Source organism: Camelus bactrianus, chromosome 2 (genome assembly GCF_048773025.1).
Source record: "Camelus bactrianus isolate YW-2024 breed Bactrian camel chromosome 2, ASM4877302v1, whole genome shotgun sequence".
Lineage (NCBI taxonomy): Eukaryota > Metazoa > Chordata > Mammalia > Artiodactyla > Camelidae > Camelus > Camelus bactrianus.
In genome coordinates this window covers 34709919-34737833 of record NC_133540.1, presented here as the reverse complement: position 1 = coordinate 34737833, position 27915 = coordinate 34709919, and the positions used below count along the sequence as shown (strand labels likewise).

The 27915-nt window shown below is 41.1% G+C and overlaps 2 long non-coding RNA genes across 21 annotated transcripts in view; one reads left to right on the top strand and one right to left on the bottom strand.

Annotated features, from left to right (window-relative positions):
• Position 1: 1 nt before the first annotated feature.
• On the top strand, positions 2-12800 carry LOC141579756 (uncharacterized). Of its 4 annotated transcripts, none has more exons than XR_012511696.1 (5): positions 11-1658; positions 2359-2516; positions 3774-3985; positions 5053-5526; positions 11658-12800. It is a non-coding gene; the product is annotated as an uncharacterized LOC141579756 (long non-coding RNA). The 4 variants fall into 4 exon arrangements; XR_012511695.1 differs by lacking the exon at positions 11658-12800 and adding an exon at positions 9583-9739; XR_012511693.1 differs by lacking the exon at positions 11658-12800 and having other exon boundaries at positions 2-1658; positions 5053-5920.
• The window catches only part of LOC105068683 (uncharacterized), a 194464-nt gene continuing 171775 nt past the window's right edge, over positions 5227-27915 (bottom strand). For 7 of the 17 annotated variants that reach the window (XR_012511682.1, XR_012511683.1, XR_012511677.1 and 4 more), the window contains 4 exons: positions 12910-13070; positions 9694-9803; positions 7914-8250; positions 6072-7723 (listed from right to left, as the gene is read on the bottom strand). This is a non-coding gene — a long non-coding RNA (uncharacterized LOC105068683). Of the gene's footprint in view, positions 5389-6071; positions 7724-7913; positions 8251-9638; positions 9804-12909; positions 13071-13728; positions 15894-27915 lie in introns of those variants that run through there. The other 10 variants (XR_012511687.1, XR_012511688.1, XR_012511685.1 and 7 more) reach the window with 6 other exon arrangements.

Here is a 27915-nt window from a genome sequence, read left to right as displayed (position 1 = left end):
TCTCCCCACCCCCTCCCCTCCACCCCGCCCCTCCCTGCTCCTCTTCCTCCTCCTCTGCTCGTTCCCAGCAGTCTCCTCCCAATGTCACCGGCGGCCGAATAGAGGCAGCGACGGCAGCGACAGTCGCGCAACTGGCGCAGCTCGCTTCCCGTGTCTAAGGGAGTGGAGTTGGTGCCCCTGTCGCCCAACCTGAAGTGACCCCCAACACGCTTGCTCTGTGTGCGGCCGCCCCGTACCCCGACCCTCTAACGGGCCCCTCTGCCTGCGGAGACGGTCCCCAGGCTAGGCTGCTGGGAGCACCAATGCGGAGCGCTGATGAGAGGTGACCCGGGACCGTCACGCTGCGGCCGGGGCCCGGGAAACCACAGGGTTTGAACCCGCGGGAGAAGGCGCCCCAGGCCCGGGCCACTGGCAGCGCCGGCTCGGACCCGGGGGTCGGAGGCCGGTAATGGGAGGCCATGGCCCCGGGTTCCCCGGACTTCTGCCTGCGACCACCCTGGGACCCGTCTCTCTTGCCACTCCTCCGCCTCCCTCGGCTCGTGTTGAGGTCTGGTGGGGGAGACCCGGACCCTGGCGAGGCTTCCAGCTCAGCGCAGCCTCGGCCACCTACCGCCAACCCCCACGTCGTGGCTCGGTGACTGAGGCCGAGCTGCTCCCAACAACCGTGTGATACGCCTGTGGCAGCCTGGGTGCGCGGGGACAAATCTACACTATGCGTGTTTGGGGTGTCAGGAAAACAGGGCATGTAATCGAGCAGTCTGAATAGAGGCTAAAACTCCCCCACTTCCTCGCCAACAAGCCCACGGGCGAAGGCACGCTGCCTGACTATTCCGGGCGGTGGGGTGTGGGGCGAAGGACTGCCCATCTGCGCCTTACAGGTGCCACCTGGCGGTTCTCGTGGAGAGGTTTCGACTGAGCTGCTCACAGGTAATGGTGCTGCTGGGAAAGCCGAGCTCCAGTCCAGACACGCATCCTCCTCCCTAAGGACACTTTAAATTCACATTTTAAATAAAATGAAGATGATGGTACATGCGGGTTCCCTTTGTCACGCAGAGAGACTGGAATCCTAAAGTTAAGATGGTGAAATCGACTTGGGCTAAGTCATTTCTTACAGTTACACAAAGTGGGAAGCTGGAGCTGCCCCTAGCTGTCACCCCTGCTGTCACTTCCTGCATCTAGGCATCCATTCACTCCGCAAGCATTCAGCTGCCACTGGGTTATAAGCTTTATCGATGAGAGCAAAGACACTGGTGTTTGGTTTGGGGATTTTTTTTTTTTTTTCTTCCCATCACTCGTAGAGCTTGGAACAATGCCTAACATGCTGTCGCTTCAATAAATGTTTACAGAATGAATTAATAAACACTCTGGGCCAGAAACTGTGCTTGGCCCACTGTCTCCCTGCAGCCCTCACCTTTCCTTCTCTTCAAGCTCTTTCTTCTACACTCAGCCACAGTCTGCCGTGAGCTGGATGGAGTGAAGGAGGAAGAGGGCCAAAAGGGACAGGCAGTCCAGGTGGTCCTGCGAGGATGTGGATCACACTTGAGGAGCCCATTACACAATTGAATTTCTCCTCCATGGCTAGTGCTGAACACACCCATTTTGGAAAAAAGAAAAAGAAAAACAACCACCTGTGTTGTACTTGGGGCTTAAAGCAATGGGTAAGTTCTGTTTGTAGAGATCTGTCTGCAAGATGAGATGACTTTCTCATTGGGCAAGAGTTTCAGCCTTTTCTTAAGATACAGAAAGACTGGAAGAATAGTAGGACATCCAGGTGCCAAAGCTTTGCCACTAAGTTGAAAAGATGTTTACCATACCCGTCCTTTAACTTTAAGTGGAGCCTTGGTGCACGTGTGCAATTGTGCATGTGAGTATGAAGGTTGCCACACTTCCAGAAGTACTAAAACATTCTGTCTAAAAGATAGAGTTGAAAAATAGATGTAGCAACTGTCTTTGTGGAAATGAACACTTAATGTGAGATACCCAGAAAACCCTCTTGTAATTAAAACACAAATATATGCTGGCCAAGACCTTGCAGACCTTTTACAGGGCTGCTGTGGGAAATGGGACATATCTGTGCACATCATCTAGGAAGTTTAAATTCTGGGGAAAGAGAGAGAGTGAATCAGATGCATATACCACATGACATTTTAAAAATCCATCAGTCAGACTGATATTTACCTTTTTTAGTTATTTGGCAGTGTCTTCCTTGAATAAGCCTGGCTTCCATGACTTATTAAACTTATTCAGCATCCACTTTTACAAACCTCGAACTTTTAGCCACTTGTGCCCCCCAAACATAACTCTATTTGCCAGTGAAGGACAAAATATTTTTCATTTCCTTTTGAAATATCTTTGTAGGGCCAGAGGTCAAAGGTGATTCCAGTAGTTACCTTGCTGTCTAAAGCAATAAAATCAAGCCAGAATCTGCAGGGCTGGCATCACATTCTCCTTTTTAGTGAAGTGGCTCATACTTTTTCATTGTATGGATTCATTGTTCCTGGAGATTTTTATTTCAGGTAAGACTGGTATGGCACAAGAAGGACTCTCCACTTTTGTGAGCCTTTACTATTAAAAATCTCTTCCAAAATATAGCACCAAGTATGACATAAGGGTTTTTTGTTTGACGGTTGTTCATTTATATTCATGATAACTTTATAGATCAAGTCAGTTTTCATCCCAATTTTTAAAAATTTAACATTGGAAGAGTGACATTTTGACACACTTACATTAAGATCATCTCTTATGTGTGCATATATATGTGTGTGTGTGTAATTAAATTTGTTAGTGATGTTACTAGAAATAGAAATTTGACCCAACTTAAGTAAAAGGGGGGAACTTGTGTAAGATACCCAGCTATCCATGGAACCTAAGACAGGAATGCAACCAGGCATCAGCAACAGCTTGGAAACAGGGATATGTGTTAAGGACTTTATCTCTCCCTTTTCTCCCACAACCCTGCCTGCTCTGTTCTCTCTCTCTCTCTCTATCCCTCCCTCCCTCTTCCATATCTCTCCCCCCATACATTGACTTTCTCTGCTTCTCTGGTGTGCACTCAGTTGCATGGTCACCAACAGCTCTTGAATTTTATAACTCTTCAGCTAGTTTCAAATTCTCAAGGAAGTGCCATGATTGGCTGCCAAGCTCCAGTCCAGACAACCATGGCTAGGGGCTCACGGTCCAGTTGCATTCCCATAGCAGTGACTACAGCAATCAGGTGGATAATAATGGTGAACTGAGGCAAGAAGGGAAAGGAAAAAAATCCCAGAACATGGGGAAGAGTATAGGTCCTTCCTGACCACTCTTACCTCCAAATCCTTGTTGTTCCATGAATAATGGCACAAAAGGCAGAAAGAGGCGGGGAGGAGAAACTTTAGCTGCCACGACATCTGTGTGTGTGGGTGCATATGCATGTTTAAATACTGAGTGAGGTGGAATGCCTCCTGCTGACGGTGATGCTTGAAGATGCTGGTCCCCGTAAAAGTAACAGGATGATTTTATGATCTCTCAATGTGGGACTAGATGTGCGTGAGGACAGAATCAAGTATTTCACAGATAGTTTGCTTTAGCTTTTTTTTTCATGACAAATTAAATAAGAGATCTTTTTAAATGAAGAAAATGAGTGTGATACCATTTACATTTATTGAAGATAAACATTCTGCTCTCTCATTTACATAATAGTTATTTCTAAAATGTATATAAATCATATATTTGAAATTGAACCATAGTTCAAATATAATCAGATGGTGAATCTTAACATTTTTTTTTCTGGTCAGAAACCCCTTGGAGAATTTCAAGAGAACTGTGGACTTTCCCCAGAAAAGATATGAGCAGACACACACATGTTGATAGTGGGATGATATATGACATATTTATTGGAGATCTGGAACTTCTAACATTGTGTGTCTTTTGAATTCCTCCAAGCAACCCCATTTGAACAAATGAAACAAAGACTGCAGATTCTTCAACAAAGGATTCAAAATGCCCAGTAAGTATAAGTTAAAAAATTGGCCGGGAGTAGGGAGTGCTGGGGCAGGTGTGACCTTGGGGAATGCATTCCCCTCCCACCACCCCTGCTCTGAAGGAGATGCACAGGAGGTGGAGGCAGGGGAAGAAGAGAGCTCTTAGAAGGATGGGAGAAAGTTGCAATGTGGGGAAGAATGTTGTACATTAATTGCTAGGTCTGTCATAACTAAACACTACGAACTGGGGGGCATGAACAACAGAAATTGATTTCTCACGGTTCTGAAGACTCGAAGGCCAAGGTCAAGGTGCTGGCAGAGCTGATTTCTCCTGAGGCCTCACTCCTTAGCTTAACAATAACCACCTATCTTTACATCCTCATGTGGCCTTCTCTTTCTGTGCAAGCTCTCTGTGTGTCTAAATAGCCTCTTCTCATAAGGACATGTTCAGATTGCATTAGAGCCCATCCTGACAGCCTCATTTTTTTTAACATTTTTTATTGAGTTATAGTCATTTTACAATGTTGTGTCAAATTCCAGTGTAGAGCACAATTTTTCAGTTATACATAAACATACATATATTCATTGTCACATTTTTTTCACTGTGAGCTACCACAAGATCTTGTATATATTTCCCTGTGCTATACAGTATAATCTTGTTTATCTAGTCTGCATATGCCTATCAATATCTACAAATTTTGAAATCCCAGTCTGTTCCTTCCCACCCCCCACCTCCTTAGCAACCACAAGTTTGTATTCTATGTCTATGAGTCCTGACAGCCTCATTTTTAACCTGATCATCTATCTCTGAATACAGTCACATTCTGAGGTATTGGGGTTAGGGTTTCGACATATGAATTTGGGGAGACACAATTCAGCCCATAACAACACGCACTGCATCAAACTCCAAGAGTCTGGGGGTGAAGGTAGGAATACAGACTTCCCTTTTATATTAAGAGAGCCCAAGAGTTTAAAAATAAAAAGTTGTACTCAGTATTCCCATTGGAGTCTTTGCAAAACCCCGGTCTTAATGGAAGAACCCACAACACAAGGGTGTAAAGTGGAAAAATAAATGGTAGTATGTTTTTTCTAGATTCTAAAGGGCTGAGGATTAACGCCTTGCCAGCCCCTGGGCTTGCTCACGGTGCCTTAGTGGTGACCAAGGGGCTCCTGTGAGCTGCAGGAGGCCTGGAAGTTCTTTGGGAAACACAGCCAGTGGGACATGAAAGAGACCACCCAGGAGGGCAGCCAGACGCAGGACCAAGCAAGGGTGTGGCCTGTTGATCGGTACGCGGAGACCTGGCTACAGTTCTGTGGCACTGCCAGACCAGGCACGGGGCCAAAGCAATGAGCTCAGAACAGTCAGCGGCTGTGCACTAGGGCGATGCCGTGCGTCACTCACACCTGGAGAACAGAGGCCAAGTCATCTCTGCAGAAAATGAGAGGGGTCATCAACACCCAGACATGTCCCGCCAATGTCACGATGCTTCTAAGTCTCCCCTGGACCAACAAGCTACCCCAGAGGAGACAGAGAAGGAGGAGAGGGAGCAGCGGTACCTTCAACTGGGTGAGTTTTAAACCAGGATGGACTCGGTTTAGAAGACTGGCTGGGACTATGAAAACTAAAAGTTTTCTGTTTCTGCGTACAAATGGGTGCTCATAAGTTAATTTTATTGTAGAAAAATTATGTTCTACTTTTTATACTTGAGATTTAAAGACTCTGCTGACTTTTAAAAATATATCCTTTATACCTCACATTTTTAATGCATTTTTCAAGTACATAGATTCCTCTGGAATAGCATCTATGAATCCAGAGTAAGAATATTTGCCCTAAGGGATCTGGTTTTTAAAATCTGGTTGTATGAAGAATCTTTTCAACTGAAAAGATGCTGCTAATATGTATAATTTTCCACTAATGTATTATTTGAAATTCTGTTTTCATAAAGAGTGTCTGTACGTTACAGCACAATAGCTCACATGATTATGTTTAGTAAATGCCAGAAAAAGAACAGAATCATAAATGGAGAAATTATAGACCATCACTGGGTAAAGATAGCTGTATTCAAGGAGTAGAGGTGACAGTATTATGCCACTTCACTTTGAGAAATATAAAGCTTTTCATTTTAATAGAAGCCTTCAAAATGAAAACATCTGAGTTGTTTTTCTTCCTCCTTATTTTCCAGCAAGTACTTTATTACCTAAGAATGTCACCAGTGGCATACAACAAAGGAGAAACTTACATACCAGACATATTTGTAGGGAAGGTTTGTGGTCAGCAGAGCCACTGATTGTAGCGATATTCCTGAATATTTTGTCACATCTTGTTCAGCAATGTCTCTATCTTGCATTCCACTCTTCAACACCCAGATAGACCCTTCTCCCTCTGTTTTCAAAAACTTCGCTACATCCAGTCTTCCTGTCAATTGACCATCCTGGGTCCCTTCTTCATATAATCAAACTCTCTCATCTCCTAGTGACCTGATTTAGGCTGGAATAGACCAGCTTTGATCACCAGAGTAAGTCAGAAGAATTGCACCCAACTGTATCTCCCAATTAAACCTGTATCTCCAGAGACCCCACCCATCAAGGTTTCATTTGTTCATCAAGAGAAGATTTGTGCTTTGAAATCAGACAAATTAGGGCCCCATCATGGTGCTCCCATTCACCAGCTGTGTGACCTTTTGATGAGTGCCTTAAAATGTCTAAGTTGGCTTCTTTATCTGAAAAGTGGGGATAACATTACCTACCTCAAAGACAGAATGGTTGTGAGAATCCTTTGTGACACCATAAGTTCACGAGATGAGCTGGCATCCGCCTTGCACAATGTATCCACCCAATAGCCCCTTGCCAAGACTGAAGAAGGTGGACATGGAAGGGGGAAAAGTGGAGTTTCAACAGGACACCTTCTCATCTTTATATTTGAGGCTCGGTATTTCACTATCACCTACAAAATGAAATTTGTCGCAGAGGTATTGGTCAGCACCTGTGAACAGCAGCATCATTCCAAAGAAGCTAAAGGAGCTATAGTCTTTGGCATCTGAGAGGAGAATTTCCCACAAAGCTTGAAATAGAAACCTCCTGCAGAACCACTTCTAACTCCCAGTTTATCTTTACAACTGCCTCCCCTATTAAATTCCAACAAGCATTTAGTGAGCACCTACTATTCTGCCAAGAATTACATGAACTTCTGGGAACAAAAAGGTAAAGAAGGAAGGAAATTTGTTTACAGAGAGCACATCATTTAGTAGGTTTAGACTTGATTTTCCTAAACCTATTCTCTATTATTTATTTACTACTCAATTTAACATCACATTTATTGAGTGTCTCATACACACAGGGTGCAGGGATGTGGCAACTCAGGGAAGAGCATAAAATTTAGCTGAGAGAACAAAATAAGCATAAAGGACAAAACGAGGAGAGAGATTAATCTGACACGCCATGAAAATCAGACCAGAGAAGTCAAATCTAGTTGGAAGGATCAGAAAAATCCTCATGAAGGAGATGATGTTGGACATGTGAGGGATTTGGGGAAACATAATTGGCACAAATTCCACAGGGAGGCATTTCAGTGCAGAGACCAGGCCAGTCCACCTGATGAAAACAAAAATGCTCATCCTTCAGAGCAGGTCTCACCAACTCCCAGGGGACCATCCATTTAGCCGTCTTCCTTGCTTCCCCAGCACCAGGAACCTGCCTCAGTTGTATCACCTACTGCATTGGATTTGTTGACCCCTATGTCTCCTTCACCGGGTCGTAGGCTCCTCCTGAGAATAGAAACCATGCTTTATTTATTATTTATTTATTTAATATAACAGATATGAAGGTTCTAGAAAACTCTGAGCATCTGGAGCTTAGGGAATTTTACATTTATTTATTTTTAAATCAAGTTATATCCAACTTGAACCTCTCATCATATTTGCTGAAAAATCTGTTAGTTTTTAGGGTCCACTTCACCTCTTTTGGACCTTCTGCTTGGAAGGGGGTTTACTTCGTCCTGAGGTGTCTTCTGACCCCTGGTTTCCTCAAAGTCATCAGGAACCTTAGAGTCCCACGTAGCGCATGAAGGTGTCTTCTGACCCCTTTCTTCCCAAAGTCATCAGGAACCTTAAAGTCCCACGTAGCGCATGAAGATCATGGGAAGTCTTGGCCCCTCCATCCAGAGCCTTCCTCTGTCAGTGCTGTCTAAATGCTGCCCTCAGTTGAGTGTGGAACTTCTCTGAGAGGTGCCATGTTTGGGGTTCTTCAGAAAATATCTCAGTGGATCTGCTCTTTCTCCCTTGAAGAGTAACCTCTAAAGAAAAAAAAGGACAGTCACATCTACATTCCTGTCCTTTTCTCATTTCCTATCCTTTCTCCCTTCCTGGTTTTCCACTTCCCTCCCCTTTTCACAAAGGCTCTTTTATCACAGCCTCTCCTTTCTCCGGCAGCAATTATGCTTCCCTTTCTTGTAGCAATAATGCCAGAGAAGATAGAGAATGAATCGGAACTAGCATGAGGAGAAAATTCATCTGGGTTATTTGAAAAATATCCCACGTTACACAAATTGATGTATGAGTATGTACCTGTGCGTGCATGTATATGTGTGTGTGTGTGTGTGTGTGTGTGTAACCACTAACTTTTCCAAGACTTATGAAATTCCAGAGTAACTTTTCATGTACATTGGAGTATTAGTTTCTATAACATATTCCAGCAAAGTAACAGATATTTTTCTTTGTAAACAGAATGTGAGCTTTTCACGCAGAATGCACTGCAATATTCTCTAAGGTAAAAGCTGAGAAATCATTATAGATAGCTCAAAAGTGTTCTTCCTTTGAAACATAGCACTTATGGGCAAATAGGATCATTTGAAATCTTAGGAAAAGGCTGAGGACATTAATCAATGTGAAAAGACAACCAAAGACAACCATTTTATTTGGTCTAAGATGAAGTAACATTTTATAGGACTGAATTTCACTTTCATGAAAGTTATAATGAAAACAAATGAGTGACTCTTTTTATGCTTTCTATAATATAAAAATAAAATCCTCCCTGTCTGCATTAGCCTTTTCTGGTTTTGTAACCAAAAGCTCTAGCTGAGACTAGTCTCCAGTGTATTTTAAAACTTTGATAGACAGGGTACTCAGAGGTGAGTCAAAGCAGGAGGCAGGTGAATACTACTGTTTTAAAACTGCGAACATTTTATCAAGTTCTCCAAATACAAGATTAACTTGAACCACGTGGTCAGATTTCTTCTGATTTGAGAGGAGAAAAAGTGCTTTGGTGGGCTTTTGTAATGGTAAAGCCAAAAAGAATATTATTCTACAATGGGATGTTCAAAACAGTGAGGGAGCAACGGCTCTACACAACAATGAAAAAGGCGGCCCTCATTCTAGGCCCTACTACATCTTTGAAGACGATTATGTTTCCTGGAGGCAGGCTTTGAGCTGGAGGTTAGGAGTGGTGGATGAGACAGAAACTAGATCTCTCTTTTGCTGGACCTCAAAAGACTTGGAGGCAACTGAACTCCAGGCAGGAAGCCCAAGGTCAAAGGCACTTTTTGCTCAAGGATGCCAAGTGCCCCTTGCACTATGTTGGCAGCCCAAGTAACATCCCCTCTCCACCCTCTTCTGTCCCTACATCCCAGGTACCATGATGGAAGGACACGGTCTTTACGCTTTAGAAGAAATCCCAAGAAATTGCCTGTTCTTTGCTTGTTCTTCCTCCATTGTCACTCCTTTCTGTGCCCATCATTCACCTGTGAAGTGCAGTTAACACAACAGCAGGATCTCGGCTGAGCCTTGGTGACTTTGTCCCCTCCCAGGGTAGATCAGAAGGCAGAAACAATGTGGAGAAGCCATCCTGGAGCTGGAACGAGAAGATGATTGGTTGAAGGGACTCTCTAAACTGGAACAAACTGGTAGAACTTAAAAGCATTCTTTGGATCAAAAAAAAAAAAAAAATACTGGACCTCCAAAAATCAGCTCCAACTCTTGTTTTTTTATTTTAATTTTTTATTGAAGTATAGTTGATTACAATATTATAGAATTTTCATGTGTACAACATAATGAGTCATTTTTAAAGGTTATACTCCATTTATAGTTATGATAAAATACTGGCTATATTCCTTATGTTGGAAAATATATCCTTGTAGCTTATTTTATACAAAACAGTTTGCACCTCTTAATCCTCTGCCCTTATACTACCCCACCCCACCCCCACTGGTCACCACTAGTGTGTTCTCTATAGCTGTGAGTCTGCTTCTTTTTTGTTATATTCACTAATTTGTTGTATTTTTCAGTTTCCATACACTTAATAATTTGTTGCAGGGAGGTGTGATCCCCAGAGGCTAGAGAAGCCACACATTTGGGTGATAGTTACAAGGGACAGAGGTACCCTGGGCAGACATGAAATACTAGGAGTCCGTGGTGTTGGTCGGCCTGATGGGTCCCCTCTCTGTACCTCTCATTTTTCTCTGCCAGAGAACCCACTGTCATTGCTGCTACTGGGATCTTGATCACCTCAGAGTGGACAGCTAGGAGTGGCAGGATGAAGAAAACTTGGGGGCCACTGCCATTCCGAACCAGTTTTGCCCTCTTCTGATCTGCGTCCTTCCCTGTGATCATTAATACATCTCAGCGACTTTCACTGTCTATGCTTCTTTTTGGAGCTTCCTCTTTCTCCTCCTACTTCCAATGACTTCCTGCATTCTCCTCAGTGCAAATTATAAAGGATAGCATCAGGCTGACTGAGGCAATTAATCTCTCTTCTATTAAGAAGAAAGCCTCTTGCTACTTCCTACGTTGCTGATGTATGGTTAGGCTGGCCTTCAATCAGGTGTCCACGCTTCTCTAGAGAGTCCAAAGGACAACCTAGCATCGTTTCTGAGAGCAAGGAACTGTGAGCTCACAATTTCAGCTTGACAGGGATATTGGGCATCAGGCCAGTAAAGATCTTTAATGAAACTAATGCACATTCAGATATGTAAGAAAACAGTTTGGGTGAAAAGATACACACATGCAGTGAAATTATGTTTCTGCTAAAGGTCATGAAATCAAAGAAAAAGGTTCAAGTACTTATCACCACTACAGGCCACGCTTATGCATGGGGTTAAGCCAGCCTGGCAACAAGAAAGTCAAGTCTCTTACTATTCAGGTCAGATTCCTAATATGTTATTCATTGTTGAGCTTTGTCTTTCTGAAATAAGGAAAAAACTGCCCAGATTCTGTTCTGCTTTTTATAATAAAGCATGCAGTTGTGGCTTTTATTAGTTCCAAAAGAGAAAGCGTACCATGTGAAAGAGTAAGTGTCCCTTGGTCATCTACATTCCAGGGAGACTGCAGTTTATTTAGCCAAGTATTGATCAAAGGCTAAATTTTTATGATGCACAAACCAATTTAAACTGTTCTTAAAATGAATAAAGAAGAAAAGTCATTTCTGCACTCACAACTACACTATTACATGGTTTTCAGCAATATCTGAATGGTTCTTTCTTTAAAATTCCCTTGGAACATAGCCATTTTTATACAACCTATAGGTAGATTTCTTTCTCTAGGAGTCCGAGGAATAAAAATAAAGTCAACTTTTGACTTCCTTCTATCAGTCAGACAAGACCCTCAATCAAAATGGCTTACTGGTGGAAGAGGCTCAGAATCAATGTGGCAGGGACCTATTTCTCCAAGCCCCTGGTTTCTGGCCACTGTATCCCTCCTCTCCTTGCAGGTGGAGCCATGTGACACCCTGGTGTCAGTTCAGCCAGTTCACAGTTCCAAAGTCCCCTGGTGGGAAGAGCCTGAGAACAGCCACACCACATGGAGGGGCCAGCTTCAGGACACACTTACTGTTCATTCCTCTCAGCTTGTGTCCAGTGCTCCTGATGGATTTTCCTGGTTTCTGAAACCCAGAACTAAAGACAGCTTTCTGGAAATAAGCTCTGTGACTTGGAAATTGAACTTTCAAAAGATTTCTCTCCCATTTTTGACATCAGCGTGTCTTCCCAGGACATCCAGGTCTACTTTCTGCTTACTGGGGTCATAGTTACAGCATGAGCAATGTAATGGAGCAGCGTGATATCGTGCGGACTCGTGCGACATCTAAGGAGCCCATGGACCAAATCAGGGGCCAGCACACTGTGGCGTGGAGGCCAAATCTGCCCTAAAGCCTGTTTTTATAAAGCTTGCAGGCTAGGAGTGGTTTTTACTTTGTTGGGTTGTTTTATTAAAAAAAAAAAGAGGAAGAAGAAGAATATGCAACAAAGACTATATGTGGCCCACAAAGCCTAAAATATTTCCTATTTGGCCCTTTACAGGAAAAGTTAGCCAATCTCTGAACTAAATTACCAAACAGAGCCAGAAAGTTGATGTAACCCATTGTCCTCTGCTGCTCCCTACTATTTAAAAGGCGATTAGGAGTTTGGGATTAATAGATACACATTACTGTATATAAAATAGATAAACAACAAGGACCTACTGTAGAGCACAGGGAACTATATTCAATTTCTTGTAATGAGAAGTAGTGGGAAATAAACTGAAAATATGTATATGTATGTATGTATATGTATAACTGAATTGCTTTGCTGTACACCTGAAACTAACATTGTAAATCAACTATACTTCAATAAAAAATAAGAATTAAAACAAAATAAAACAAAAAAGGAAACTGAATCTGTGGTCTCTTCTTATTGGGTATTTAATTTTTTAAAAATTGCCAACTTGACAATTCTATGTCAGGCATAAGGATCTGTGTCCAATGGCTTCAGAAAATAAACCACATATGGGACAGCAGCTTCAATTGGAATCACTCTCTCATTAAGCTCCGATAATCCATTGATATTGTTCCCAAGGCCCATCAGTCTTCTCTCTGGTCAAACAGAAGAGCTTAATGAGGATAGGGGGAAGGTGGGGCAGTGGGAATTTGAGAATGTAATAAAAATTATTACCTCTCCCTTTCTGAAAGGTTTGACAGTAACACTCACCTCTACCACCCTTCCAGGTGTGTGGCGTTGCTTTACGTTTATTGTGGCATCATCTTGGTACAGAAGCTTCCTCTCGCCCAGCCAGAGCCTTCATTCCACGGATCTGGAAGCCAGTATGCAGACGTTGATGAGTATGCCTGTTCCAACCATACGTATGGAAACTAGGAAAGTAACCATAGAATGAATCACCAGTTGGCCCACATTGACCCACTGTGCAATAAACCCAAACCAAAGCTTTATTTATACTCCCTAACTTCAATCAATCCCTCCTGAGTAAGGGACCACTCTGGCATTTCTGGGTCCCCTGGCATTAATATTAGCTACAGCTCTTGTCAGTAATCCCACAAAGATCTGGGTGGTTCCTTCCTGCTGGGCACAGCCATTTTCCTGACAGATGGCTGCAGATCCTTCTTAGGGGACCACTAAGAAGATGAGCAGTGTTTGCCGCACTATCATAGGGTACATTATCATTTATGGGCTGTAGGGTGGTGAACCAGTAAGGAGCTATAACTTGTAATTAGAGTTTATCGGGTCACCTAGACTTTACTTTTGTTTTGGTGTCAGTTTATGCAGATCCAGGAGGATGAGAATAGGCCTGTATATTTCTTTCAGGGGAACCTCCTGTTCCATTAACCACTGTCAAATATCCTTGACATTCAAAACCTGTGATCATCGGTCCAGCCCTGCTGCTTATAATGGTAACCACATTTCACCTCTATTCTGAGTCCTGTCATTGTGCTGCCCCTTGTACCTTGCCACCTGGGACCCCATCACACCCAGAGGAATCAGGGGGCCCTTTTCTTTGGCTGCAGCTCCTACCATCAGAGGTCAGCCACTCTGACTCTTCTCAAGGTATTTCCTGATGAAGGTAGTGCCCTGCTGAAGGAAGTGTCCTTTAGTCTCTTGGGAGACATAAATAAGTGTTGATGAGTGATTTGCACATCATAAATATACCCCAGTGTTTCCTTCTCTTTACATCCATTTCCCTACACTGCCCCAAGAACTTTTTGGCATCATAGCTTAAGCATTGGCTACCCCCATACCCGTGTTTCTATTAAACGTTCTGAGCTGCTCAAGGGAGCATATTGAACCCAGAATCTCTGGCAAGTGCACCCAATGCAAAATCATCAACCTGATCCAAATTAAGCTTCTCCCTTCTTGGTCTGACACCCTTGGAATCCATTCCCACACAGACTGCAAGTTTTTGCCATCGCAAATGAGCAAAATCTTATGATTCTTTTTGTTGTATAAATCTTTTCCCTCCAGCTTGGACTGTGTTTGCCACCACAGCAGCATGCTGGGGTTTGATTCTAGCGAAGGCTCTGAAGGCAATGTTGGGGTGTACAGCTCGGGGAAGACTGGCTTCCCTGTTGACTGCACTCCCTCAGGTGAAGTCATCACAGAGCCTTCTGGCAAGAAAGGAGCAGCTTCATAAAATAGGAAACAAGTTTGCTTTCAAGGAATACTTGGTGGAATATGGGCTTTTAAGGTACTGAGAGACATAAGAATCCATCAAATTCCCTATTTCTTTCCTTGGTCCCATTCTTTCCCCCAAATGCCCTCTTGTTCACAGAAGAGATGTGAAGTCTATGAATCCACCCTACATTGCAGTTCAGAAACTCAGAGGGTCTGGCTCTGTTTCTGTCTTTCTATCTTCTCTGAGAGTCCTACAGGCAGCCATGGAAGTTCTCTGGTTCTGACCATACCTTAAGCAGAACACTTTAAATCTCCTTTTATCACTTCTTTTAAGTTCTATGGAACTGATAGAAAAACCCACCCCACATCCCCAGAACAGTCCTTACATTCTTTTTCTTCCCATAATGAAGAATCTCTTATTCTACACAACCCCGGATGATATTAACTCTAAGTTAGTACATCACCAGTATGCAGCTGGTGTCTATCTTATGATACTAGCAGAAGCTTAGCTGCCTTTATTTCCAACCGGTGAGTTAACCAATCTCAAAATCTCATTTCTTTGAGAGTCTGTTGCTTACGATCACTATAGTCAGTAATTGCCCTGTGAGGGTTCAATTATAGAGAACAAAACCTACTCTAGATGGTGTCAGCAGAAAGGAATTTGTTTTATGGGATATTAAATGGCTTATAATAATGTTTATCAACTGAAGAGAATTTAGTCTGATCTTGCAGAAAAAAATTGTATTTTGTGGCCAGAAAAAAAAAAACCACTCAAGTCATGATGCAGAATTACTATTGCCCTGCCCATAATCAGGAAGCTGCCTGATGAAGCAAGAAGTCATGATGACAGCTGCTAGCTCAAGATCAAATCACTTCCACTTCAATCCGCACCAGCAAAAATAGGAGCCTCACGCTATGTTCCCTCCACTCTTATTTCAGTTCTGGATTTTAGTCTTCTGTAAAGGCAGCTGGTTGGCAGAACATAAATCACATCTAGAAATGTGGGAAGTGTAGATTTTAGCTCACCAGCTTCTGCAGGATAGGAAACCACACTAGCAGGAGGTGGGAATTGATCTTGAGCAAGCCAGTCTGCAGTAGCCATCACAGTACTTTTCCCAGGGGGGGGCTTCCGGTGATTGGAACTCTGCTACCTGCTGCCGGGGTTTCCTCATGCCAACCTGCCTGTCTTTCCACATCTCTGTACACTGACTGCTCCGAGATCATTCATCTCCAGCTATTAGACAAATACCTCCCCCAATTATTTGGTATTAAAACTCCTCCTTGGGGTGTGGAGAAAGGGGAACCCTTCTACACTGTTGGTGGGAGTGTAAATTTGTGCAGCCATTATGGAAAATAGTATAGAGATTCCTTAAAAAGCTAAAAATAGATTTGCCATATAATCCAGCAATCCCACTCCTGGGCATGTATCTGGAGAAAATGCTAATTTGAAAAGATACATGCATCCCAGTGTTCACAGCGGCACTATTTACAACAGCCAAGACATGGAAGCAACCTAAATGTCCATCAGCAGATGACTGGATAAAGAAGACGTGGGTGTGTGTGTATATGCATTAAATCTCATTATACACACACACACAGAAAGAAGTATCACTCAGCCATAAAAAAGAATGAAATAATGCAGCAACATGGATGGACCTAGAGATTACCATACTAAGTGAAGTAAGTCAGACAGAGAAAGACAAATATCAGATAATATCACTTATATGTGGAATCTAAAAAATGATACAAATGAACTTATTTACAAAACACAAACAGACCCACAGACATAGAAAACAAACTTACGGTTACGGGAGGAGGAGGAGGGATAAATTAGGAGTTTGGAATTAGCAGATACACATTACTGTATATAAAAATAGATAAACAAAAAGGTCCTACTGTATACCACAGGGAACTGCATTCAGTATCTCGTAATAACCTATACTGGAAAAGAATATGAAAAATAATATATATATGCATGTATAACTGAATCACTATGCTGTATACCAGAAACTAACACTGTAAATAAACTATACTTCAGTTTAAAAAAAGAACCTCCTCCTGGACTATTGTTATCTGCTTCTCCTTGTCATCCTCTTCACATGCAGTTTTTTGCCTACTAGTTGACCTTTTGCTACCCCCTACTGCTGTCTTCTTTATTATGCCTACTGAATAGAAGTACCTATGACTCTACCAACCTATCCAATTCCAATGCAGTAAACTTGGACATGTTGCATCAAATCTCATTATGTATTAATAAAGACTCTTTAATGGCATCATTCTAGATAACGATTCCAAATTTTCAAAGAAGCCCATATCATCTCTTACAAACTCACTAACAATGATATTAATATTTATCAAGTTCATATCTAGGAACTAAATAATATCTTACATATTCCTTTTAAATCAAGCACACATATAAGACAGCATACTTTTTTTTCTGATTCAAATATTTCCTCTTGTTCCCCAAGACCATTAATTATGCTGATCAGTCATCCTCAGGTAACCAGATTTACCCTAATGAGCACATCTCTTTTCTTCAAAACTCCTTGACTTCAGAGATTTTATGTTTGAACTTAAGATTTTTCTGAAGAATCTAGTACCAAATGAAGTATGTAGCTTCCTTTTGCACATAATTATATTTCATAAAGATTTTTTATGTCAGTGAATCACACAAAGATCACTTTGACCCTCACTACCCCATGACCTTTGTATATTAGTCATAGCAGAATTTAAATGGAGTTCATTGAAAATGGTAGCTTTGCCCAACTGTGTTGAATCTTCCTAGTAACTGTCCTATTACAGAATTTTATTCTTGATCTTTTGCATAGTTTGTATCAGGTTGAATATAGTATGAGGAGGGAACTCTGTTTTATTTCTATACGAGATTTTTGTTGAATTATTACTCGTGCCACTGATAAAGTAAACATTTAGTTCTAAAACGGCCATTTTATGTTTTTTTGGATATTACATATCCAGCATATAGTTCCAAGGTTTCTATCTTTGATGAGTTTAGGAAATTAGTTTTGTGTAAATGTGTCTGACACGTCTGATTCTAAAAATAGATTTTGGATTGCCCCCAGGGTAGCCTTCTGAAATTACATAATTTCCACAAGTTATTAATATCACTCAGAATGTTTCTTTCCATGACGTTTCTGAAATCAACACATTGTCTCCCCAGTATCACCGCCATCCGTAAGTCATTCTTGTTTCTTTTATGGGGATCCTAACCAGGGAGGCGTTAACTAACTTTGTCTCCTTGACCAGGAGTAATAGGAAACATGGGCCCCTCACATAGCCTGACTCCTGAGCCCACCCCATGTACTTTCAAACCTTTAAAAAATAGACACTGCTATTTGTTCTGATCTCTTTTTAAAATTGTTGCCACGTTCTTCTTCAATGCGGAAGCAAACCACATGGCGAACACTACATCCCGCGGGGTTTCCCAGGCGCGCGCACGGTTAACAAGGTGCAGCACAGCAGGCAGAATCGATGGCTTCGGGTGTCTGCGCCTTGTCTTCCTGATGGATGGATTATTGCCGCTGGGCTAATTATGCAGCAATTTATATCGACTGTCTAGAGCGGCAGTGGTGAATCTTAGTGACTAAACTTGCCCTACTAAGATTTGCTTCTTCTTGGGCTGTACAGACTCAGGATGTTCAAATACCTTGTGGACGTTCATATTTTTGACGTGTCCATAATTGCACGTGGTTTAAACAAACCAGAGAAGGAACTTAGCTTTCTTAGCACTCACATACAACTTTAAAATGTGACTTATAGACTAAGGTGGAAGTGACATAATCTTTTCTTACCAATTTTCAGTTGCTATTATAATTTTTCCTTTTAAAATAGAAGTGAGTGCAGAGATTCTCCGTGCACTTAATTTTATATATGAGCAAGCTGGGGCAGCCAATGTCATTGTGTTTATAGCATTGACTTAATATCAAAGAGGCCTTAAGCCTTTTTTCTTCCCCCACATTAAAACATTAAACTAGATGGAGCCCCATGGCTCTAATTATTTTACATTTAACAGTCAATTTTTGAATGATTTCTCAGTTTTGAAGAATATGTGTTTTCAGTTGGAGGAGGAAGAAAATTTTCACACATGAGGCTAATGTTGTTTATGACTATGGTTCACCAGTAACTGGATTGTGGTCTTTGTGTGTGTGTGTGTGTGTGTGTGTTCAAATTGCTAGCTAAGAGCCACTGATGTTTTGAGGACAAGTACAATAGTTTTCTAAACGGAAAACATTACAAAAGACTATTGACTGGCAAGTTGTAGGTGACTTCAGCTGCTCTTTGAATCACTGAAAATAGGCAATGCTTCATTTGCTCTTTACCTAAAATAAATGAAGTTCTTCCGACTCATGAACATGGCAATAAAAGGTCAAAATCTTTTATTCTCATCTCAGGAGCAATGTCTCTAAAAGACACCGTGCCCTATGCCTCTGCTGAGCAAAACAGCTAAAGGACTGGCAATTTTTAATTATAGAATACAAGGCTTTTCTAACAATCTTATGACTTTGGGACATGAAAAAACCAGTTCACTAACCAGACGCAAAAACTGAAGAAACCTGAGTGAAAATGTCAATTTAAATGTTACATAGGAATTCATTTAACAGTGTCTGAATAAAAGAAAATGAGTTGTATGTCTTTTTCAAAAAAAAAACTTTTAATATCTTAATTTTCTTTGCTTTCCTTGTTTATGTTTTACTTGTCTAAATATATACATGTGCACTTCTTTTTGTTACACTACTGAAATTGCTATTGGAATGGCCTGTGGTTTTGATAAAGTAATATAAGATTTAAGTATGAAATTTTGATTACAGTAATAGAATAGGTAGCTCATAGAGAAAGAAAGATAAAATGTTTTTACCCATTTGGTCACTGCTGGTGGCCGTGAATTCCAGGATGATCTAACAGGTAAGGAAAAGTATCCCACCACTGAATTACTTTATGTTACTTTCAAATATTCTTTTTTCTAATTACAAAATTGTTAACACTCATCTAATAAATTCTTAAAAAGCATTTTAATTAAAAACATCTATTGTAACCTACTCAGTGGTATTCACTATTAATACTTTGGTGAATTTTACCCCAATATTCACCACAATCTGTGAAGCCAAAGCCTAACCCAGAGCAAGACCCTACCTCTTTTTAATTCTGTGAAGGCTGAGAGAGGTTTGGAAGCTGCAGAAAACTCTGAAACTGGCAGAGATTGGTTCATGAGGCTTAGAAGAAGCCGTCTCTGTAACAGAAAAGTACAAAATAAAGCAGCAAGTGCTGATGTAGAAACTGCAGCAAGTTATCCAGAAGGTCTAGCTCAGATCACTAGTAAAAGTGTCTACAGTAAACAACAGATTTTCAATGTAGATGAAACAGCCTTCTATTGGAAGAAGATGCCGTCTAAGACTTTCATAGCTAGAGAGGAGAAGTCAATGCCTGGCTTCAAATCCTCAAAGGACAGCCTGACTCTCTTGTCAGAGTCTAATACAGCTGATGACTTTAAATTAAAGTCAGTGCTCATTGACCATTCCAAAAATCTTAGGGCCCTTAAGGATTATGCTAAAGCTACTCTGCCTGTGCTCTATCAATGGAACAATAAAGCCTGGATGACAGCACATCTTTTTATAACATATTTACAGACTATTTAAGCCTACTGTTTTGAGATCTACTGCTCAGAAAAAAGATTCTTTTCAGAATATTATTATTCATTGATAATATGCACCTGGTCACCCAAGAGCTCTGATGAAGATGTATAAGGAGATTAATATTGTTTTCATGTCTGCTAATACAACATCCATCCTACAGCCCACAGGTCAAGAAGTCATTTTGACTTTCAAGTCTTACTATTTAAGAAACACATTTTGTAAGGCTCTAGCTGCCATAGATAGTGATTCCTCTGATGGATCTGGACAAAGTAAATTGAAAACCTCCTGGAAAGGACTAACCCTTCTAGATGCCATTAAGGACATTCATAATTCATGGGAAGAAGTCAAAATATGAACATTAACGGGAATTTGGAAGAAGTAATTCCAATCCTCACAGATGACTTTGAGGGATTCAGGACTTCAGTGGAGGAAGCAACTGCAGATGTGGTGGAGACAGAGAGAGAACGAGAACTAGAAGTGGAGCCTGAAGATGTTTCTAAATTGCTGTAACCTCATGACCAAACTTTACTGGATGAAGAGTTGCTACTTATAGACATGCGAAGAAAGTGGTTTCCTGAGATGGAATCCAGTCAAATGATGCGAAGGCTGTTGAAATGACAACAAAGGATTTAGAATATTACATAAACTTAATTGATAAAGCAGCAAAGGACTTTGAGAGGACTGGCTCCAATTTTGAAAGCAGTTCTACTTGTGGGTAAAATATTATCAAATAGCACCACATCCTACAGAGAAATTGTTCATGAAAGGAAGAGGCGATTGATGTGGCAAATTTCACTGTTGTCTTATTTTAAGAAATTGCCACAGCCACCCCAGCCTTCAGCAACCGCCATCCTGATCAGTCAGCAGCCATCAACACTGAGGCAAATCCTCCACCAGCAAAAAGATTACAACTTGCTGAAGGCTTAGATCATGGTTGGCATTTTTTAGCAATGAAGTATTTTTAATTAAAGTGTGTATGTTGTTTTTTAGACATAATGCTCTTGCATAGTTAATAGGCTACAGTATAGCACAAATATAACTTTTATATGCACTTGGAAACCAAAAAATTCACGTAAGTCACCTTACTGTCTCCTATTGAGATATTCATTTTATTGCAGTGGCCTGGAACTGAGCCTGCAATATCTCTGAGGTAAGCCTGTAGTCAACTATGCAAGAAATCTTTGTCGTAAGTACCAATTAATCCATCAAAACAAGTTAAAATAGCGGTGCAAACTGTTTGTTATGCTTGCTCAAAAGATGCAGCAGCGTCTCTTGGTAAATATGCTTCTTTTATGTATGATACTTTTTTAAGGAAATATGTTAAGGAGGAGGCAACAAAAATGTGATAAAAATTGGAGTGTGTTCCTTATGTGATAGATAATATTGAATGTTTGCCACTTATTTATGAATATCTTATCCAGTAAATCTTTAATTAATTCTTTATCTGTGAAAAAAAAAGGAACATAGCAATCTCAGCAGGCCAGAAATATACAGCTACTAAGAACAAGACAGCAATTTGTAGAATCAGACCTAACCTGATGATTCTTGGGCAGAGTCTGTTATTAAAAAGCTACAGACCACATTTATACACAGTCATATCAGTGTCCTGCACTAGCTCCCTTAACCAAACACATCCTGAAGTTGTGGGAACTTTTCTGGCTATTTTTCACATAGAAAGGAAATTTTCCCCATGTAACCCTGCACTAATGTTTACTGTGCTGAATGGTATTACTCATTAGGAAGGACGATGGGAGGCTTCCTTCTACTTGGAGCTTCAAGGTAGGTCATAAGATAAGACTTTCTGTAAAATCTGTCATTGGATGGCTCCTGAAATAAAAGCTTTTAAGCAGCACCAGTCAGTCCTTGGCTAGATTCTATAGGCTTCCCTATTGTTCTTCCCTCGGGCATGAACCAGTTGTGGCTTGCTCCTTGCCTGCCTTGAATCATGGCAGGTGTCAAGAATCACCTTCAACTGCTCACATGGAAGATGCTTATAGCAGGGAATACACTTTGTGAGTACTTTTTAAAAAATATTTTGAAGGTCTTTACCTAGGATAACAATCACTGCCCATCCAGGAAGCCCAGCTGCCTGATCTCTTTCTCAAGTACCACAGAAACTATATGAAGTCTTCTACGATGTTAAGATCAGCTAATTTACAAAGAAGCAGCTCAATTTTACATGTTATAAAACCACCCATCAAAAGCCACCTATTTTCATAACTTCCAAAATCTAGAAATTTCTCAGGATATGTTTTTTATGTTTGGTAACAAAAACATACTAGATCAATTGACACTAAATAATAATCAATGGCAAATCCCTCAACTTCCTGAACACAGCATTTCTAAATCCATCATTCTCCCAATACTAAACATATCCTACTAACACTGGATCAGTTAGAAGCAAGTTTTTTTTAATTTGAAGTATTGTTAGTTTACAATGTTGTGTTAATTTCAGGTGTACAGCATAGTGATTCATTTATATACAGATATATGTAAAGGAATATATATGTATTCCTTTTCATATTCTTTTTCATTATAGATTACAAGGTATTGAATATAGTTCCCTGTGCTATACAGTAGGACCTTACTCTTTATCTATTTTATGTATAATAGTGTGTATCTCCTAATCCCAAACTCCCACTTTATCCCTCCACCTCCCTCCCCTCTAGTAACCATAAGTTTGTTTTCTATGTCTGTGAGTCTGTTTCTGTTTTGTTAATAAGTTCATTTGTGTCATTTTTTAAGATTCCACATATAAGTGATATCATATGGTATTTTTCTTTCTCTTTCTGACTTCATTTAATATGACAATCTCCACGTTCATCCATGTTACTGCAAATAGCATTATTTCATTCTTTTTTATGGCTGAGTAGTATTCCATTTTATATATACACACAAACCCCACATCTTCTTTATCTTCTCAGCTGTTGATTGACATTTAGGCTGCTTCCACATCCTGGCTACTGTAAATAATGCTTCTGTGAAGCAAGTTCTTTTGTTCAGTAATAAATCAGAATGAACAGTTAACCCAAAACAACTTTAGGAGGGCTGCATTCCCTCAGTCCCTAACTCTCAGCCATAGGCATGAAGGGAACAGAGCTCGGCTGGCATCTTGAGCAAGTATTATAGAACAGTGCTTCTCAAATGTTAATGTGCATACAAATCACCTGGGATCTTGTTAAAATGTAGATTCCGATTCAGTAATTCTGGAGTGTAGTCTGAAATTCTAACAAGCTCTCAGGGCACACTGAGGCTGCTAGGCTGTGGACCACACCAAGGGGCAAAGTAGTTGGGTTCTTGAGTGGAGAAAACATCCCTCTAAGCATGACAATATCCAAATCAAGAATGCTTCCATTCTGTCAGTATATTATTTACAAGCAGTTTTGGAGCTAGAAGATCATTAAGGAGTGGGACTTTAGAATAAAAAGGTCAGAGGTTTTTGTAAGCCCCCGAATGATTCATTCCCAGTGCAGAGCTTTAAAACCACAAGCTCATTCCTTTTTTCACTTATTCATTCATGTACATGAAATATATTGAGTTTCTACTATGTGGCAGGCACTGGGCTAGATTCCAGAGTACAGTGTTGACCAGACAAAATCCTAGTTTTAAGAAACTCACCATTTCACCGAAAAATCATGTATTACAAGACAAAGGCAAACATCTATATTTGCACATAAGGAAGAATGAAAATACAAAGGAGAAAATGTTTCACTCTGCAAGATGGGATGAGGCAGACAGCTCAAGGAAGAGTTCCTAGTAAAAATCAATAATGATTTTTTTTGATAACTCAATTTGTTCTGGGTACTGATCTAAGCACTTCTGCTCTCACCATGACCCTTTTATGATTGGTGATCTTTTTATAGCTGAGGAAACAAAGGCAGAGGTGAAATTATGTGATTTTCCCAGTAAATAACTCATTGATGATAGAGCTAGAAGCAGGAGTCCGCCTAGTGTCCCCACAAATACCATTTACCAGTATTTCCCACAAGGGAAACATTACTAATGATCACCAAGATTTCTGGTTCTCCTTTCCTTCAGGGCACTTTCTTCTTTGACTATAGGCATGGACACATGCTGTTGAAAAGGGATCAGAAGTGACATGTGTCACTTCCAGGCAGGAGCATTTAATAGCCAGTCCACAATTCTCCATGCTCTCTTCGCCCTTCCCAGTGGTCATGAGAGCACTTGTTGTTGTGGGGTTGCTACAAGATGGAAAGATCCTGGGGGATGCTGAACCTCCACAAAAAAGACATCATCCCAAGATCATCTCCCAGACCCATGCAGAATCTTGGAAGCACAAGAAATAAATTTTTATTGCCTCAAGTCACACAGATTTTGATGATGTTACTGTAGCCTAACTTGGCCTGTCTTGATAATACATTCCAGGAGAGATGATGTGCAAATTATCTTGCAAACTTAGTGTGAGGTGAAGTCACCAGAGGAGGGGAGAGCGTGCTGGGAAGGAGACTCAAAGTGGGCATAGGAGACGTTCTGAGGCTTTAAACAGGATGGTAAATTTAGGAAACTTCAGGTAGTCAAACTTTTCTGGAGAACAAGGATGTTATGCTGGAGGAGAGAGGAACGGTAAAGGTCTTAGACCCCTCTGAAATGAAGAGAAGGCCTGAAAATCTGGGGAGTGTCCGTCAGGCCTGCACATGGTGGAAGTTAATTAGATTCAACTCCAGGTTAAATCCAAGAAATGAGTTTCTGTAGAGGAAATCGGAGAAAGCACTAAGCTAGGAAGAGAGGTCAGCCACAAATCAGGAGGTAGAACAGAGAGAACAGAGGCAAAGAAGCAAAACAAACAAAGCCAGAGGAACTGGGAGATACAGGAGTGGGAGGATGGGTTCAAGCCAAAGAAAGAAATATGTGTTTATCTGCAGGCTAGGCTCCCCTCACTCACACACTAGCACATGTGCTCTCGGGTTTGCCTTCCCCACATGCCCTCATCTGGATGATGCCCACTAACCAGGCTCAAAGATGTGGTCTCCCCACCTCTTCACTCCCCATGCTCTGACTGGCACACCCCGCCCACCTGGCACACCTCGCCCACCTGGCACACCTCCATCTTCACAGAGTTCCTTCACTTCTATCACTACATTAATCCAAGGGCATTTTAATTGTCCATTCATTTGTCTGGCTCCCAAACAAACTTCTTTAGGAGACTGACTGCACCTAATTTACTTTTGCAATTCCAAGGCCAAGCTCGGAGCTTAGTCCATAGTAATCACATAAATCCAGGGTAAATCTGTAGTAAATCCAGGGAAAGTATTTCCCCTGAATGTTTGTATATGACATAGGAGCTCAGAAGCAGGTCTCAGATAAAGATTAAAATTTGGCCATCTTTAGTGAATTCACTCCTCTAACAAATATTTACAAGTGCTTATTATGCTAAGTGATGGGTATTCTGGTGACCAACAAAGATGCAGTGTCCGTTTTGATGATACTTGGCTACTCATGTTAGAGAAGATGTTAATTAACACACATGTCATTATAAACAGCTCTTGTCAAGATCTCTAAGGACCTCTACATTGCTAACTCTAAGGCTCGATTCCCAGTCCTGGTCTTCCTTGCCCCATCAGTAGGATTTGACACAGTCAATCACTTTCCTTCTTGAAGCAGGATTCCCACATTCCCCTGGCTTTGCTTTTGCCTTGATCCATCTCATTAAATGGTTCCTCTTTACCTCTCAAACTCTAAAAGTGGGTGTTCCCAAGGATGTCTTCTTTTTCCTTCCACATTCACTCCCTAGCTATGATCTTATCATCTCATCAAGACTTATGGCTTTCAATGCCATCTGTAAGCTGAGGGCACCCAAGATACATTTTCAGTCCAAACCTCTCCATCAAAATCTAGATGCTTACATCCCAACTGGCTTCTCAACCTCTCTACTTGGGTGTCTAATAAACATCTCAGACAAAACATGTCCAAAAGTGAGTTTTCATTATTTTCCACATGGCTAGGTCCTCCTAAAGTCTTCCCATCTCAGGTCATTGCAAATCCCCTCTTGCAGTTCCTCAGGACAAAAATTTTGGTCTCATCCTTATCTCCCTACATCTTGTCCATTAGCAATCTTACCTTCAAAACATATTCCTAATTTTACTACTTCTTACCACCCTTCCTGCCACCATCCTGGTCCCAGTCAATGCTATTTCATATCTGAATTATTTCAGTAGCCTCCTAACTGATCTTGCAGTTTTTGCACTCACTGTCTTTTCTTCACACAGCTACCATAGTGACCTTGTTAGGTCAGATCATGTCAGTCTTCTAAACTCTACAGTTATTCTTTATTTCATATAGATTAATCACCAAAATCCTTCCAATGACTGTAACCCTCCAAATGATTGGGATGAAATATGGTCTATTCTGGAAAATATTCTATAATTTTAGAATTTAAAGTACTTTTCTAAAATTCATCTCCCATAAAAAATAAAAGAAAACGAAAGACAGAACTAACTATTCAGCAAAGACCCATGATATCTTCTTTCTTTATCTATATTTTCTGGATCACAGCATTAAAGCAATTGAATGGAAATGGATCTATTCTCTTTTAGAAATACCTGGGGAAAAAATCATTGTTCTTTGTCCTTTAAAGGCTATTGTGAGTCCATTTATATAGTTCCACAGCATCTCTTCCTTATTTAGGCAACATCAGAATTGCAAAGTAATCAGCTGGAGCAGAGATGTAAACAAAGTGGAAAAACCTACTTCAGCTGATGGAGTTCAAAAAGCATCATTTAAGTCAATTTCTCAGCAGAATTTTTTGTGCTATTTATTTCCTCTTACTATTCATTGCTAACCTACAAGTATTTACAACTTACCTCATACTAAATAAGAAACTCATTTTCTACTCTGATCTGAGACTAGGGTGAGTGTATATGCTGAGTATACGTAAATATGTTAAAGACAGAAAGAAAGACACAAAGAGGTAGGGAGGGAGAGATGGGAAAAAATTAATCCACGAGAAGAAAAGGTAGTAGGCAGGCCCAATCTTTGTACAATATGGATAGTCAGACACCTAAAAAGGCCAACTAGGGTGGGGGAGGTGGGGGCAAAACAGAGCTAAAGCAGACATATAAAGGTGTTTCTCCCACCATTCCACTCACTGATACCCAAAGGAAACAACAAAGATTAAAAAGAGAAAGAAGAAAAAAACTATTGATACTAGGAAACACCACAGCCTCAAGCCAGAATCTATTTAAAATAGCCACCAAATTTAAGACCAAGTCAAGAAAGGATATTAAGAGAGAACATATTTCCATGTAGACCTCAGGCACCCTAAGGAGCTCTCCAAAAATTAAGTGGCAAACCAAGAGGAAGCAAGCCAATGACCCTTGCTTTGAGCTAGGAATACAGGAAGACTAGGTGAGCATCCGTCATCTAAGAGCCCAGAGTGGCAGAAGAGGCACAGCTAAACGAGGAGCCAGACTCACGCCACATTTGCAGAAGCAGGTGTGGGAGGAGAGGAGGAGGCAGGAGTGTAGCTGCTGACCCAGATCTGCAGAAGGAGAGAAAATGCCAGATCATGATGCAAAAGAACTGGGGATTCAGGCTTGTCTTTGAGTTCTAGGAATCCCTGCCTGATGCAGCCAGTGCTCTCTATTCATTCAGCAGAGTTTCTGCCCTTGCTCTGAGCTACTAGCACAAAGCATTTATCTTCCTGGAGCTTCTTTGTGTATCTCAGAGGCAATGGCACAAGAAGCCACAGTACAGCTGACTGGTACACCAAATGGCCAGCAGAGGCAGTAGCACAAACCCACCACCACCAAATACCAATGGAGTTAGTTATATCTCAATGGTCTGTGTTTGTGTATACTCCAACGGCGCGTGCCCTGCTTGCTGAATTCCAGAGGGAGGTGTTATTAGGTTATGTCTGGAAAGCGTTGAGATAAGTGAGGCAGGTTACTGCTGGTCCACTTTCAGATTTAACAGCAAGCTAAAC